Consider the following 14,603-nt stretch of genomic DNA (forward strand, 5'->3'; position numbering starts at 1 on the left):
ATTTCAGGCCTACAGAAATAGGGGCTATTCTCACTCTCTTTAGAAGACATGCTATATTCAATTCTTCAATTTGAGGATAAATAAATAAGAGACCAGAGAGTGAATAGCATTTATATTTTATACTGAAATATGAAAACACCCATTTTTTCCCTAGCACTGACTTAGAAAGATTTTCACTATGCTGTACTGCACCTCTTCTATTCATGAACAAGATTCACTATTCTTGTAGGAAAATGCAAAAGGCCTAATAGATTTGTCCATTTTACAAAGGATCAATTCTGCCTACCACAGTTTCATGAATGTTGATAGTTTTCTGAGTCGGAGAAGGATTCAGTCCTTCCCCCCACCCCTTTATCTGTCATCTATCTGCCAGTACCAGAGTCTGAACTAAGGGCCTTGTGAAATTTGGCTTATTTACTCATGACTGGTGTGTATCACTTAAGCCATACCTGCAGTAAAGCTTTCTACTGGTTAACTGGGGATGGAATCTCACTTACTTCTACCTATGCTGACTTCAGTTTCACTGAGTTTCCTCCTCCTTCAGTAGCTAGGATTACAGACTTAAGACACCTATGCCTTGTTGAAAAATAGCTTTCTTACAACAACAGTAGTCGCTAGAATCTTACCACTTTCTTATGCCTTTTCACCATGACTGTTTTCTGCAGGCAGTAGTAGGAAGGCTCATTGTCACCTGCATCCCTAATTCACTATGCTCCAGAAGAGAGAGGATACGTTTATCCATAAGTATGTATGTGCAGAGTATATCTCATTTATTGTTAAAATTAATCTGTCATTATGAACGGTAGCATGTAACGCAACCTTAGGAAAGTAACCTTTCCAGCTGTGTTCAACCTGTGTCCAGTGCATCCCTGGTTAGACCTTATTTCTGAAAAGATTATTTATCCCAATTTTTTGACGATGTCCTCCTAACTACATCTGTAATTTTTCATCACTCATTTCTCTGTTACTATCTTATTGATATTAATATGGTTTTTCCTGTTTTGAATTATGTATCAGTGTTTTAACATTCTTTTTCTTCTGAGACTTGATGTTCATTTCACATAAGCAAAATCCAATAGTGTTAGGTGTTCAAAAGTGTCTGTTGTGGGTTGTGAGGTTTGAGCCACCTGGGAGAATGAGAATGAGATGGTGACGTAAGGCTATCCTGGGCACTAAAGTTTGAGAGATTTCTTCTCAAACCACATGACTGCCATCCTAAGCTACAGGGAAAGCTAAGACTTGGAGGATGTGGTTCTGGGCCAACATAGGAAGAAAAGTTCTTGAGACTCAATGGCAATGAAGACAAGGTTCCCAATAATGAGAAACTCAAGACTGAATGGAGTATAGTCCAGCTGTGTACAACAAACGTGAACTATCTCAAAAGTGACCAGTGGAAAGCACGGCTGCTAAGGCTGGCTCCGTGGGATCATGCCTGCCTAGCAAGTGGGAGACGGAATTCACATTCCAGAAGAGGCAATCAATCAATCAATCCAAGTTGATGCTTTGGTAGCTTAGATCCTTTGTTTTCTTTCATTTCCGATCCTCCATTGTACAGTGTCGAGCTGTGTGTGCTAAGAATGAGCTCCAACTTGCTGTAAGACACCCATCCTCATCAGGTTTTGTCTGACTTTCTCAATGAATATTTAGCTTTTCTCCAGTTCTTTTGAACCACTACAGCTTTGATTTTATGTCTCAGAGCACTCAGTCACTAGGACAAGATAGTTATATTTTCAACATTACCGGCAAACTTAATTCTTTCAGTGATCAGCTTACCTTTCTGCCAACAGTGTGTATTGCTGTCAATTTGCTTTTCTTTTCCAGTATTGATAATTACCTATGAAGTTATATATTGTTTGTTTGAGTTTGGTTTTATAACTATTAGTGAGGTTGGGATATTTTCTTGTTTATTACTAACCGCATTTTTTCCTGTGACTTGCTTACTAATGTCTTACATCTAGTCTTTGACTATTTGAATTTTGCCTTTGTTATTAAAGCCCTTGCTCTACTGAAGTTTGTTCTTCTCTCTGTTTCTGAGGTTTTCCAGTGGGTATTCAGTAGTGGTGTCCTATTCCTGTTGAAGGGAGACTTCTTTTCAAGGCAGTTAACTTGCAGATTGCATTTCTATTCATGTTTGATGGGTTACTGTTCTTTTAGTCAGTTGTGACTCTTACTAGAATGGCACTGTCTTAGTTACTTTTTCCGTTTTCCAGAAGTTACTGTTATAGACGTCTCACCTCATTTCCTTCTCCTTTGGGAACATTGGAGCTATTTGTCTGTTGAATCTAGACTTTAGAATTAGGCTATAAAGTTTCTGGAAAAGTGTTCCCTTTTTCAAATCAAATAGCTTTGAAGATAAGTGAGATCATTATAATAAATCATTACAAGATGTTTTCTTATCCTTAAGATCCCTATATTTATATCTTTTCATTGAGATTCTCTTTCATATCTATGCAATATTAGGAATTGGTTTCTGTCTTTCTTTTTAGAAACCAAGGTTTGAACTCAGCTGTGTGTTGCTATTTAGGTGCTCTACCACTGAAAAATGCCTCTCACAGAGTGAGAACAAAGAAGGATGTTCTCAGGGGACTATCACAAAGACACAATAATTATGTGCATGTAATCATATAAAATAATATTTATGGAAATGAATCCAGAAAATTGAAATAAGAGGTTTTTTTTCTTTGTTTTTGTTTTTGTTTTCCTTTCCTCTTGTCCTGTTTGCTCATCTGTCTATCTTTGGGAGGGTACCCGGAGGCACAGAAATGGTGGGACAAAGTGTTAAACAAATGCAGCAGTGATACTCACTAGACACTATATTGACAGTGAACTATACAACTTGTGGGTGGGGACAGGAGGGAAAAAAGGGTCTATAGAACAAGGGAAGGGGTGACATTGTTTAAAAAAAGAAATGCAGTCTTTATCTGACTTATTAACTGTAGCCTCTCTGGACATCACCTTTACAAAGAAAATTTAATGTGAAACAAAAAAAAATGACATGAAGCCTTCTTTACACTGGGTGTTTTGAGTTAAGATGTAATTTTTTTGCCCAAGCCTGAACTTGGGTTTTATCCTCTTATTTTACACTTTCTGCAGATGCTAGGGTATGCTGGGCACATGCTACAATGTAAAGGTGATGAACAGAGAGGTTACAGTTACATAAGTCAGGTAAGGAACAGTGTCACCCCCATCCTCATTTTCCCCTTCCACCCCCCTCCCCCACCCAGTTGTATAGCTCATTTCTCTTGGGATGAGTCTTACAAGGTTTATTGTCTGCACTGGCCTGGAACTGTGATTATTCTTAGCCTTCCTAAGATTACAGGCTAGAGCTACCATGCCCAGTTTAAAGACAATGTCTTTTTGAAGACATTGTTGGCCTATTATTTGGATTTAATTTTAGGGTATTTATTATTACTAAGCATATTGTTTTGAAACTACATTCTGTAATTGTATATTGCCAATGTATAGAAATGCAAACAAGCTTAGTGTTAATCTTCTGACTGCGTAATATGTTCAACTCATTTACTTTTTATTATTTTATTTTACAGGTAAGACACAAAGACAGGTGTATTTTCCACTTAACTTTGTCATATAGTTGGAATGTAAATGGTTGTCCAGAAAATTACATTGTTTTCTAACAGTATCTACTACTGTGAAGTTCAAGTGTATGTCTGTTTTGGAAAAATCACTGTTAGCTTTATCTTTAAAAAAGGACTCAGGTGAAATGTTTATCTCCCCATCTTTAGAAAGGAAAAGATAGGAAAAGTTGTCTGACTATGCTATTGAAGACATGATTGTATTATCACAAAAGGAAAAGCAAGTTAAATACCGATTAGATTTAATTACTTTGACAGCCTGACCACAAGTTGCAAGCAATGAGGTAGGGGACCAGGGAGTATTGGAATAGGAGAAGTAAGAGGGTGACTGCTACAAACCTTTGTGTCATCCATATTGTGAACTGCTGGTTTCTGCTTGGTATTACTTTTCTCTCTCTCTCTCTCTTTAGATAGAAGTAAAGTATAACTATGCAAAACTATGTCACAATCATCAGTGCACTTTGGTGTTCAATCCCATTGTCTCTCATGTACTGTTTACTGACTGTGTCTCCTGATTTGTATAAGCATGTGGGAGCATGCATGTAGCCATTCTAGGGCTTGAACTCAGAGCTTAGCCTGTGGCTTGGCCTCTTTTCTTACAATTGGTGCTCTACCACTTGTGCCATACTTATATTTCCAACCTTTTGCTGGTTAATTGGAGATGGCAAGAGTGCATTTGGAAAGACAGTATGACAGCGTTTGGAAATGGATGATCTAATCAAGCTGTATTGTTGAAAATAGTGCCTCTTCTTTGCTATAACACGAGGGCTGGTTTTGGAAGGAATATTGTATAGCTATTCCATGTAGGGAAAAGGGAAAATTAGTTGGTAGGTTATAGGAATGCTGAGTCTGCTGAATTTAATAGATATTTTGACTATGTAAGATGATCAAAATATATTGGTTTTTCTTTAAAATTAAAAAGAGTCTCTTCAGACATTTTCTTTCCTTTCTCCTGCTTATCATGGAATAATGTGTCCTTGTCATTTCCTCATTTATTCACTTCCGTATTCGGCAAACATTGGCAGAGCACTGACTTGGGTCCCGGGATGGTAGCAATGATGTGGTAGAGGTTAGTTTTTCCTTAAACAGGTCATAGTCTAAGTAAAGGGATAGACAAGTAAATATATGTAATAGTGATAAGATATCTTCCATCTCAGCATATGATAAACACAGAATAGAAGTATTTCTATGATTTTTAGAGTGCTTTCTTGTCCATTTTCTAACTGTTACTAATTTTATGGACAAGGAATTGGGTAGGATAATCTTGCCCTGCAGTCCTCAAATCTCAGATGTTCATTTTCTATGTTAAACTCTGATAGAACTATCAATAACATTATAGATTTTTCTGCACCAGCCTAGAAATACCATTGCAAGTTTTTTTGTGATAATAATTTATGAAAATATTATTTTGTGACTACAGTAAAAAAAAATCCCTTACTTGGATAACTGTTGGACTGAAATAAGGTGACACTTTGTTTAGCTGATAATGAATGTAGACAACTAGTGTTTTGCCAGATTTGATTTCCCAGCAAGTTCCTGAGCTCCTTAAAAAGACAGGAAATAAAAGGACTACTGTTAGTCCATACTTGGCATAAATAATCTCAAATTTTAGAGATGCTAAGGTATCCCATGAGCCCTTCTTAATCCGCCCCCCCACCCCGGGATTTGCAAACATGGGCTCAAGAATCAGTAGGTGGCTTTTGAACTCAGACTTTGTCTTGTAAAAGACAAGTAAAAGAGAGTGAAGCAGCAAAGCAGTACCTATTTGAGCTTTGCTATGGCCCTCTGCTGCAGGAGCACAACCTCCTGTTTGCTTGGTGGTGTGGGGAGAGCAGGTGACTGGCATAGTGGTGTGGGGAGAGCAGGTGACTCACTGGCTGGCCTGTGTCTATAAGGAGAGCAGGTTGGCTTCATCATCACCACTCTCCAAGGCTTGCTTGCTGCAGTATATACTTGCTGGCCATTGCATCAGTTCTTTAACTTCTTGCACTTCTTTGTTATTTGTTCTGTAACAAAATTTCATTAATTTTTTTTACAGTTTTGTATTTCCCACAGTTTTGGAGGTGAAAAAGTCGAGTATTGAGGAGGAAGCAGAGTCTGCACCTGAGAGGCACTTCCTTGCTCATAGGTGTTGTCTTCCTGCCATGTCTTCACACATTAGAAGGAAGGAGGGATTTATTTCCTTATGAAACATAAATGTCACTGCTGTCTTCATCACCTCCCAAGATGCTACCTCTTTTTTTTTTTTTTTGGCCAGTCCTGGGCCTTGGACTCAGGGCCTGAGCACCGTCCCTGGCTTCTTCCCGCTCAAGGCTAGCACTCTGCCACTTGAGCCACAGCGCCGCTTCTGGCCGTTTTCTGTATATGTGGTGCTGGGGAATCGAACCTAGGGCCTCGTGTATCCGAGGCAGGCACTCTTGCCACTAGGCTATATCCCCAGCCCCAAGATGCTACCTCTTAATAACGTCCTTAGTAGTTAACATAGGAATTTTGATCATAGAAGTCACTTAAACAAATCATTGCTATTTAAATAAAGAGGAGAGGGTTAACTGTAGTGTTTATACAGTGATATGGCATAGATAAGAAGTGATCTGTGTCTTCACATATAAAAAGACGAGTTCAGGAAAGTATGAAAGTACAGTGTATATTGAGTAAAACGTTAGAAACAGATTTACAACTAATCTGTGTTCAGTAAAAGAACTGGTAGATTATAGAGGCATGAGAACTCCAGGCAGAATTAGATTGGGGTGGAAATAAGAGCAATTGTTTGAGAATAATGCGTTTTTTAGTAGCATGAGATAGATGTCGTGGAGCTCTGGCAAGTGATAAGTCAGGATGAACTTGTAGTCAGATTGTGAAGAATCTAGAATTCTAAATTGCAAGCTAAGGGTTTTGTTATAGAACAAGGTTATATATTGTTGCATATTTTAAGAAGACAATTTTGGCAGAAGTATAAATAACATATCAGAGGAGATGGCAGGCAGTTTGGAACATTTGAAGGAACTTCTTTATTTCCCAACCACCGAATTTTACAGGTTGATAATCCTTCAGCCTTTCACCTTACTCACATTAGTGTTTTATTTTGTTTATTTTTATGGGTTGCTTCCAGAAGGGAAAGCTTACTTTATCTTGTCAGTTACTCCCTTCTTTATTGTATCTTGTAAGTGGGGTGAGGATATCCATGTACTTGTGTACAAAAATCAAACTACAGAAATCCAGTGTTTCCTATTTTAAATCTAAATACTCCTTTGCCTTAGGACACCATGAGGAAGAAAATGGCCAGCCGTAGCATTTCAGACATGGGAAACATTTATATTAAATACAACTCATGGAGTAACTTTGTGTGCCATGTAATTTATAGATACCCTTGGCCTTTCTCTGTTCTAGAACTAGGCAAGGAAATTTTACAAGAAATCAGAGAAAACCATAGACCAGCATTGTATTTTGTCTTGAAATATTATAATTCTGCTAGAATTGTGTCATACCAAAATAGTTTTTCCCTAATAGGTAGTGGCATAAGTTGAAAGGTAGTGAAATTCATGAAAGGAAGTGCTGTTTTAAGACTTCTTTTCAAGGGACCACAAACAGTTAGCTAGTGGTTTTAGTCAGTTGGAAAAGGAAAAGGTTGTGTAGTGTGATTGAAAGTTGTATATGGGCTCTGAAATTAAGCCATCAAGTGGTTTGGTCTTCTTCTGCCTCTGTCTGTTTGACTTCATTGTCTATCTGCTGTCTTTCTGACATGACGGAAGAGTCATGGAGACTATAACTTCACCTACACACATTCTAGGAAAATTTGATTGAAATAGTTTATATAAAGACTCATTGCTCAGCCAGCTGTCTAGAGCTAGAACTTGAAGGCTTTGTTGCAGCCATTGGGAAGGTCCAGGTTATTGGCCCATCTAAGAACCAAAGTGATGACTGGCCTTCGTAGTATCATAGTTGCGGGTAGTAAACCTGACTGTTCCATCCAAGGGAGGAAGAGTCGATGGTAGTTCAGAAGTAACACTGTCCAGATTGGTGTTTAGATCACAAAGAAGTTGACATGCAGCTTTCAGATATACTGTTCTTGTTTTCTACCTGTGCTCTGGTCCCAGAATAAAATTTCTTTTGGAGTGTAGATTTTGCAGTATTTTTTCCAGCAAGTCTTGAGCAGAGTTAGCTCAGTGGCATAATTTATAGCTTTGTTTTCCTTGAACCTCTGTAGAATTTACTTTTTTTGTGCTTAAAAAGAAAGTAATTCCCAAGAGGTCTTAAAATGTAGGGTAGGGATGTGACCAAGTCTGAGATCAAGGGACTGTGCTTCCAGCTAATGAGATGTTTTGGTTTGGGGTGTTTGAAATGTTCAAAATCAACATTCCAAGTAGAGGGGGAAAAAGTCTTCTGTAACTCCTCTAAATCCTGTCTGGCTCATAACCCTGTTTGTGTCCTACCAGCCCTCATCTTCCTAAATCATTTCTTTTCTTCTCTTTCTTTTCCTCTCAGTGCCCTTCTATCTTCTTTGCCTTGCTTTTTCACACTGTCCTTGTTCCATTTTTCTCAGAGATCACTTTCCTGCACCTAGGGAGGAAATTTCAGTTTCTAGCTGTCTTAACAGAAAAGCCTCCTCTTTAAAGAACTCTGTCTTTAAGTAGAATTCCTCCTCTGCTTATTATTATATAAGTAGATGCTAACTTGATTATTTATTTCTTAATTATGGATGAACTTGTGACAAAGTAGTGTTTGGTTTTCCTCTCTAAGGTTTATTTATGCTGGAATGACTTAATAAAAACTGTAACTCTTACAAAAAGATGATTGTTTTGCTCTGTAATTAACAAAAGGCTAAATGAACATATTTAACAAAACTATTCTGAGTTAAGATGAACTTTACTACATCTAATTGGCTTTGAAGGAATGGCGTAGAATAAGGACTCCTCCTCTGTCTCACTGGAAATGTTGCTGCAATTTACACATCCATTTTCAGTAGAAGCAAAGATAGGAATACTAGTTCCTGGTCAGCTAAAACAGCTTAACTGTGAGTCCCAATAAACCACTTCTGTGAAGTCAGAAACAACTAGTAAGACTCACTAGAAACTGGTGCGAGAGGAAAGAAAAATGAGAGGCCATTCCAAGATGGTGGACAAAGATGCTGTACTTGCTCGCAAACCATCCACAGAGTCAAAATTACAAACCAATAACTACTTTGAACTGAGTGGCTGAGGAAAAAGCCAGACGGTATTCAGATAGAAAAGCAGGAGTAAAACAGGTACACCAGCTGAGGCAGCATGTACAGGAAGAAAGTAAACTGACAGCCAGCCCAGCCTCTGGGTCTTCGGCCAGGGTTTAATTGGGCAGGGAAACAAAGAACCTGGAGGGACACAGCAAACACCAGTAGCCCAGATGCCACACTTGTAATGTCTGTTCAATAGGTGTCACTGGCCTACAGGCCAACCAGAGGAGCTTCCAAGAGTCTGTACTGGATGCTTTCTTCACAGAAGGGACTCACACTGTCTCCTCTTCGCTCCATGCTGTCATCTTGAGAACAGAGCTACAGTTGGTATTCACACTGCCCTAGAGAACAGAGGGCTGTGCATATGCCCATCATGAAGGCCCCCAAAAGTATCCCAACAAGACCTCCCAAATCCAACTAGCCCAGCTCTGCAGCTGTGACCCAAGCGCTGTGCCTATGCAGCAACCTTCACTGTGGTGACATGTGTCCAGCACAGTGGGGTCTACACGCAAGCCCCGGGAAGAGCTTTTACCCCTGGAACCTACCGCCTGCCCCCCACTAGCTGCAGTGGCAGCTGGCCACAGGCACCCTTGAGTTCCCAGCCCCTCATGCCTCTGTTGCGTCCAACATCTTCATCCAGGACTGTGAGGACTAGGCGTGCACCTGCCCGTTAGCCCTTGCTATCAGCATTGCTTGCCTGTACAGGGACCACATACCTGTGTAGTGGTCCTTACCTTGTTTCTGGGCCCACACAAGGCTCATGGATATGTTTTTCATCATCTGCAGTCCAGCTGTGACCCTGCTGCTGCTAGAAGTCCTTACTGTGTTTGATTGATGTTCACCCTTATGAATACTGAGGAAGGGCTCCGTGACCCTGAGCCAGGCCTGTCACTGCTAGAGATCCTCTGCCAACAATGGAGGCTCCCCAGAGACACCTGAGGACAGGTCACTGAGCTCCATGTCCCCAGCACACAACTCCCACAAGGTTCCCCGCATAGCACACATTCTCCCCATCAACACATGGAATAGTCTACACAATGCAAGTCAAAACCAAGTTAAAGGAAATCCTATCATATATCACAAGGATGTAAATGCAGAAGAAGTGTAGAAGTTGTACATATACAGGGAAATTGAGGAACATGTTCTTGTCATCCAATGAATCAACCCAGAATTTCAAAGGGAATTTTTTGTTTTGTTTGGTTTTTTTTTTTTTTTTTGCTACTCCTGGGGCTTGAACTCAGGGCCTGAGCACTGTCCCTGGCTTCTTTGTGCTCCAGGCTAGCATTCTACCACTTGAGCCACAGCACCACTTCTGGCTTTTTTCTATGTATGTGATGCTGAGGAATCGAACCCAGGGCTCCATGTATATAAGGCAAGCACTTTACCACTAGTCTGTATTCCTAGCCCTCAAAGGGAATTTTTTAAAAGCTCTAAGAAGGAAGAAAATGGAAATATACCATATCAAAGCTTACAAAGAAAGCAGTAATAAAAGCCTGTATCAAATGAAAAGATTTTTTAAAATAGCCTAATGATATAACCCATAGAAATAGAAAAGCAAGAGCAAACCAAGCCCAATATAGGCAGAAGAAAATAAATACCACAGATCAGAGCAGAAATAATTGAAGTGGAATTTAAAATAAGCAAAATAAAGTTAAGAGTTTTGTTTCTTTTAAGATAAGTCATCCAACTTTTAGTCATAATAAGCAACGGAAAGGTGACCACTCAGAAAATAACACTGGAGATGTAAAAAGAGACATTACAGCTGATGCAGCATGAATACAAATGATATATAGTACACCAAACAAAAAGGAACACTTAGAAGAGATAAAGTTCTGGAAAATGATCATCTTTCCACATTGGACCATGGGTAGACCAATGACAAGCTACATAATTTAATTGGTAATAAGTCTCCCAACAAACAAAAGCCTAGGACTGATGGCTTCGCTACAGAATTCTTTCAGACATTTAAAGAATAACTAATATAAATTCTTCAAAACTATTCCCAACAGATAGGGAGACAACCAACAAAAACACACTTAGACAGATGTCAGTGGCTTATGCCTACTCAGGAGGTTTAGCTCTAGAATCATGGTTCAAAGCCAGCCTGGACAGGAAGTATATGAGGCTCATATCTCAAATTTACCACCAAGAAACCAGATGGTGTAGTTCAAGTGGTAAAGTGCTAGCTTTGAGTACAAAAGCTTAGGGACAATGTCCAGGTCCTTAGGTCAAGTCCCAGGACCAGCACCTAGGACCAATTCACACACACACACACACACACACACACACACACACACACACACACACACACACGATAATTCAGCAATTCTGCTGGACATACATACAGAAATTCCCCTCCAAATACTTGCTAACTGAATTATGTATAACCACATGGAAGTTAATCCTAGGGATACAAGGAATATTGAGTCTAACCAAGTTAGTAAACAAAGTCAATATACATAATACAGCACAACAACACATTAAGGAATAAAACCATATAAGCAGTTCATAAATACTGAGAGAACAGTTGTATATATATATATATGCATGTGATGTATGAAATATGTATTAATATTAGATATAAATATATATTGGCATGGATATGTACATTTATTGATTGTGTCTTCCACAAATGAACGAAAACCTATAGGTTTTGTCTTTTGAACTGTGAATTTTATTTCTTCAAAATCTATTAATATGTTCAGTTGTTTCTTCCATTTTAAACTCTTATATCCATGCAGATTCCTAACTGTATAGCTAGATCCAAGGAAAGTGTTTGGATTCATATTCTGTCTTTTTATGAAATCATAAAGAACCTAGCTATCACCCACAGCACACTCCCCCTCAGAAGTTATTCCAGATTAGCTGTTGCAAGTACTTGGAAACGTTTTCAGATCACAAGCTGTGAACACAGATTGTTTTTACATACAGTGGCTGGCTTGATTTCCTACTCTGTTTACATAGACACCCTCCCTTGCCCAACTTCAGAAAGGATCTTCTACTTCTTGACCTTTCTACCTGTAATTCTCCATCTCAGTTGGCCTGTTTGAATAAGCAAACCAGTTCATGATATCAAAATATTTGTGTAAATGGAACCAGTCATAATTTATTTTGCTTCTAAAATTATGTCATGGGATTGTGGTAGATACTGTTTGTGCTGAGGCCTTGGGGTTACTCTCAATGAAAATGTGGCCTACATGCTGTTATTATAACATGTTTTGAGTGGAAAAAACTCTAATTATAGTTTACCTACAATTTATCTAGATTCAAAACTTCGGAAATAATGACTGTAATGGCTTGACAGCAAGCTTGTCATCCTTGAGATACTTGTGTGCCTGTCTCCAAATCTGTAATGAGGAATCTACTCTTTATTGTCCATGCAGCTTAGAAGAAGAAAGGAAAGAAAGAAAAGCAAATAAAAGAAAGCAGAGACATCAGAAGCCAGTGGCTTATGTTTGTAGTTCTGGCTACTGGGAGGCTGAGAGTAAGATCACAGTTCAAAGCCAGCACAGCTAAAGGACCCTTTCTCAACTAATAGCTGGCTACAGTGGCACACGCTTTGTGGGAGGCAGAAAAATCTGCAAGAGTCCATTTCAGTGGAAGAGACTGGGTATGGTGATGTGCACTTGTCACCCCAACTATGGTGGGAAGCAAAAATAATATGAATTTGAGTCCAATTATGTGTGCAGGAAGGAAGACTCCATCTCCAAAATAACTAGTACAGATGTCCCTGAGTTCAAACGCTTGTACTGAAACAAACAAAAAACTCAGAGGCAGCGGCTTATACATGTAATCCTAGCTACTCAGGCTGAGATCAGAGGATCATGGTTTGAAGCCAGCCCAGACAGGAAAGAGCAAAAAGACTTTCATCTCCAATTAACCACTAAAAAGCCTGATGTTGAGTTGTGGTGTAAGTGTAGAACAAAAGGTTCAGGAACAGGGCCCAGGCCTGATTTCAAGTCACAGTACTAGCACGTGCATGGGTGTGCGCGCGCGCGCGCGCACACACACACACACACACACACACACACACACACACACACACACACACACAGACTCATAAACCCGGAAGTTTCTGTGTGTGAGTGAAGAACTGAATCCAGCTGGTGCTGCTATAGAAATGTCCTAAGAGTTGTCAGGCATCTCTTATTTGCCAAATCCTGGGTAAAACTAAACTTTCAACAGTCTTTCATGGTGGTAGACATCACTATTTTTCTTTCTTAATTCAGGACCTAAGCTCTGTCTCTGAGCTGTCTGGTTCAAGGTTAACACTCTACCACTTGAGTCACAACTCCACTTTGGGCTTTTGGGTGGTCAATTGGAGATACAGTGTTTCATGGTCTTTCTAGCCCCAGCTGACTTTTATCTGCAATCCTTAGCTCTCAGCCTGCAGAGTAGCTAGAATTGCAGATATGAGCCACTAGCAGCTGGCCATCACTGTTATTGCTAACTGAATATAATAATAATGCCTATATAGAGAGTTCAGTGGACTACCTCCCTATATACGTACATACATTGCATAATGCATATCCCTCTCTTCAAGCACTCATCAGTGCCTGTTGGAGGGACAATTAAAACCTCATCTCCTAGGAAGGAGTGACATTGATCAAGATTGATTATACTGATACGCTACTTTTTGAATGGAAAGTCCTTTGTATAGCTACTTAAATATAAAAATTAAATAGAAAAAAAGATAAATAAATATAATCCAATTACATTATTAAGCTACCTATATGAACATGTCATAAGGAAACACATTATTCTCTACAATTAGTACATTCTGATAAATAGGGTATGCTCCTAGAAAAAAAAAAGAAATACATTTTGTATTGTTGGTAAGTATGGGCATCCTACTATTTAATAGAACATTTCTATCTATACCTTGATACCTAATAACTAAGCTCTTTTCTTTCTTTTTTCTGCTGCTTCCTTCTCAGACTCTGGTAACCACTATTCTTCCTCTCTAGGGGAACTTACAGATTCACATAGGAGTGGTCTGATGAAGTATTATCTATGATTGACAAGAATGTAGGCTGAAAGAGGATTTAGAAACTCTCCAAGTTTGAAGAGTTAGTATCCAGGTCTTGTACACCTTTGTCCTGAGGTGTGTTGTTAGAGCAAATTAAAATGTATCACTTTCCTTATTTTTCACAGCAACATTATTTGCTAGGCCAAAATTAACAAAAAAGAAACATTTCTCTCTTTCCTATTCATCAGAGAACTAAACAAGAAGATATCCTGATATGGAGTAGAATGCATTTGTAATTGCAAGTGACTTCCTATTGGACAATTAAGACAATAAAAGTGGTCCTAGTAACTGCCCGTAACTCCATCCTCAAACTGCTTGTGAAGAATTTATGGACCTCAGATCTTTAAATCAGTGCAAAGTCCAGTTTGCTCTCGTTTGTGCTGCAGTTAGATAATGTGAGAGGTCACACTGTTGGAATCCACGTTCACAGATACTGGCTAAGTGAAAACCTTCTGTGTGTACTGAGAAGCAGAATGTAAGCATTCCTTCAACCCTTTGATCCAGGAACATTTCTCATTGCCAGAGATCCCTGTACTTGTGAAACAGAAACAGAAACAGGACCATACCTTGTAAAAGGTAGACTAGCTTTGCAAGGTGTATGCTATAGTTTGTGTGTTGGACGCCTGCCTGCCTAAGGCTCATACATTGAAGGTTGATGCTCAGATGAGTACTGTTAGGAAGTGATGGAACTATTAGGAAAGAGGTTTTCAGGGCATCATGAGGCCTAAGTTTTAACTCAACTTTATACTTTTACCACAGTCCCAAAATTCAGCCT

At 39.1% G+C, this 14,603-nt stretch overlaps 1 protein-coding gene and 1 long non-coding RNA gene across 6 annotated transcripts in view; both read left to right on the forward strand.

Annotated features, from left to right (window-relative positions):
• Pdgfc (platelet derived growth factor C) overlaps window positions 1-14,603 on the forward strand; it is a 183,483-nt gene that overhangs the window by 102,776 nt on the left and 66,104 nt on the right. The gene's annotated exons all lie outside the window — the stretch shown is intronic.
• On the forward strand, window positions 5,102-5,806 carry LOC125364932. Its single transcript, XR_007213595.1, has 3 exons — window positions 5,102-5,308; window positions 5,344-5,428; window positions 5,459-5,806. It is a non-coding gene; the product is annotated as an uncharacterized LOC125364932 (long non-coding RNA).

Source organism: Perognathus longimembris, chromosome 16 (assembly GCF_023159225.1).
Source record: "Perognathus longimembris pacificus isolate PPM17 chromosome 16, ASM2315922v1, whole genome shotgun sequence".
In the NCBI taxonomy this organism is placed as follows: Eukaryota; Metazoa; Chordata; class Mammalia; order Rodentia; family Heteromyidae; genus Perognathus; species Perognathus longimembris.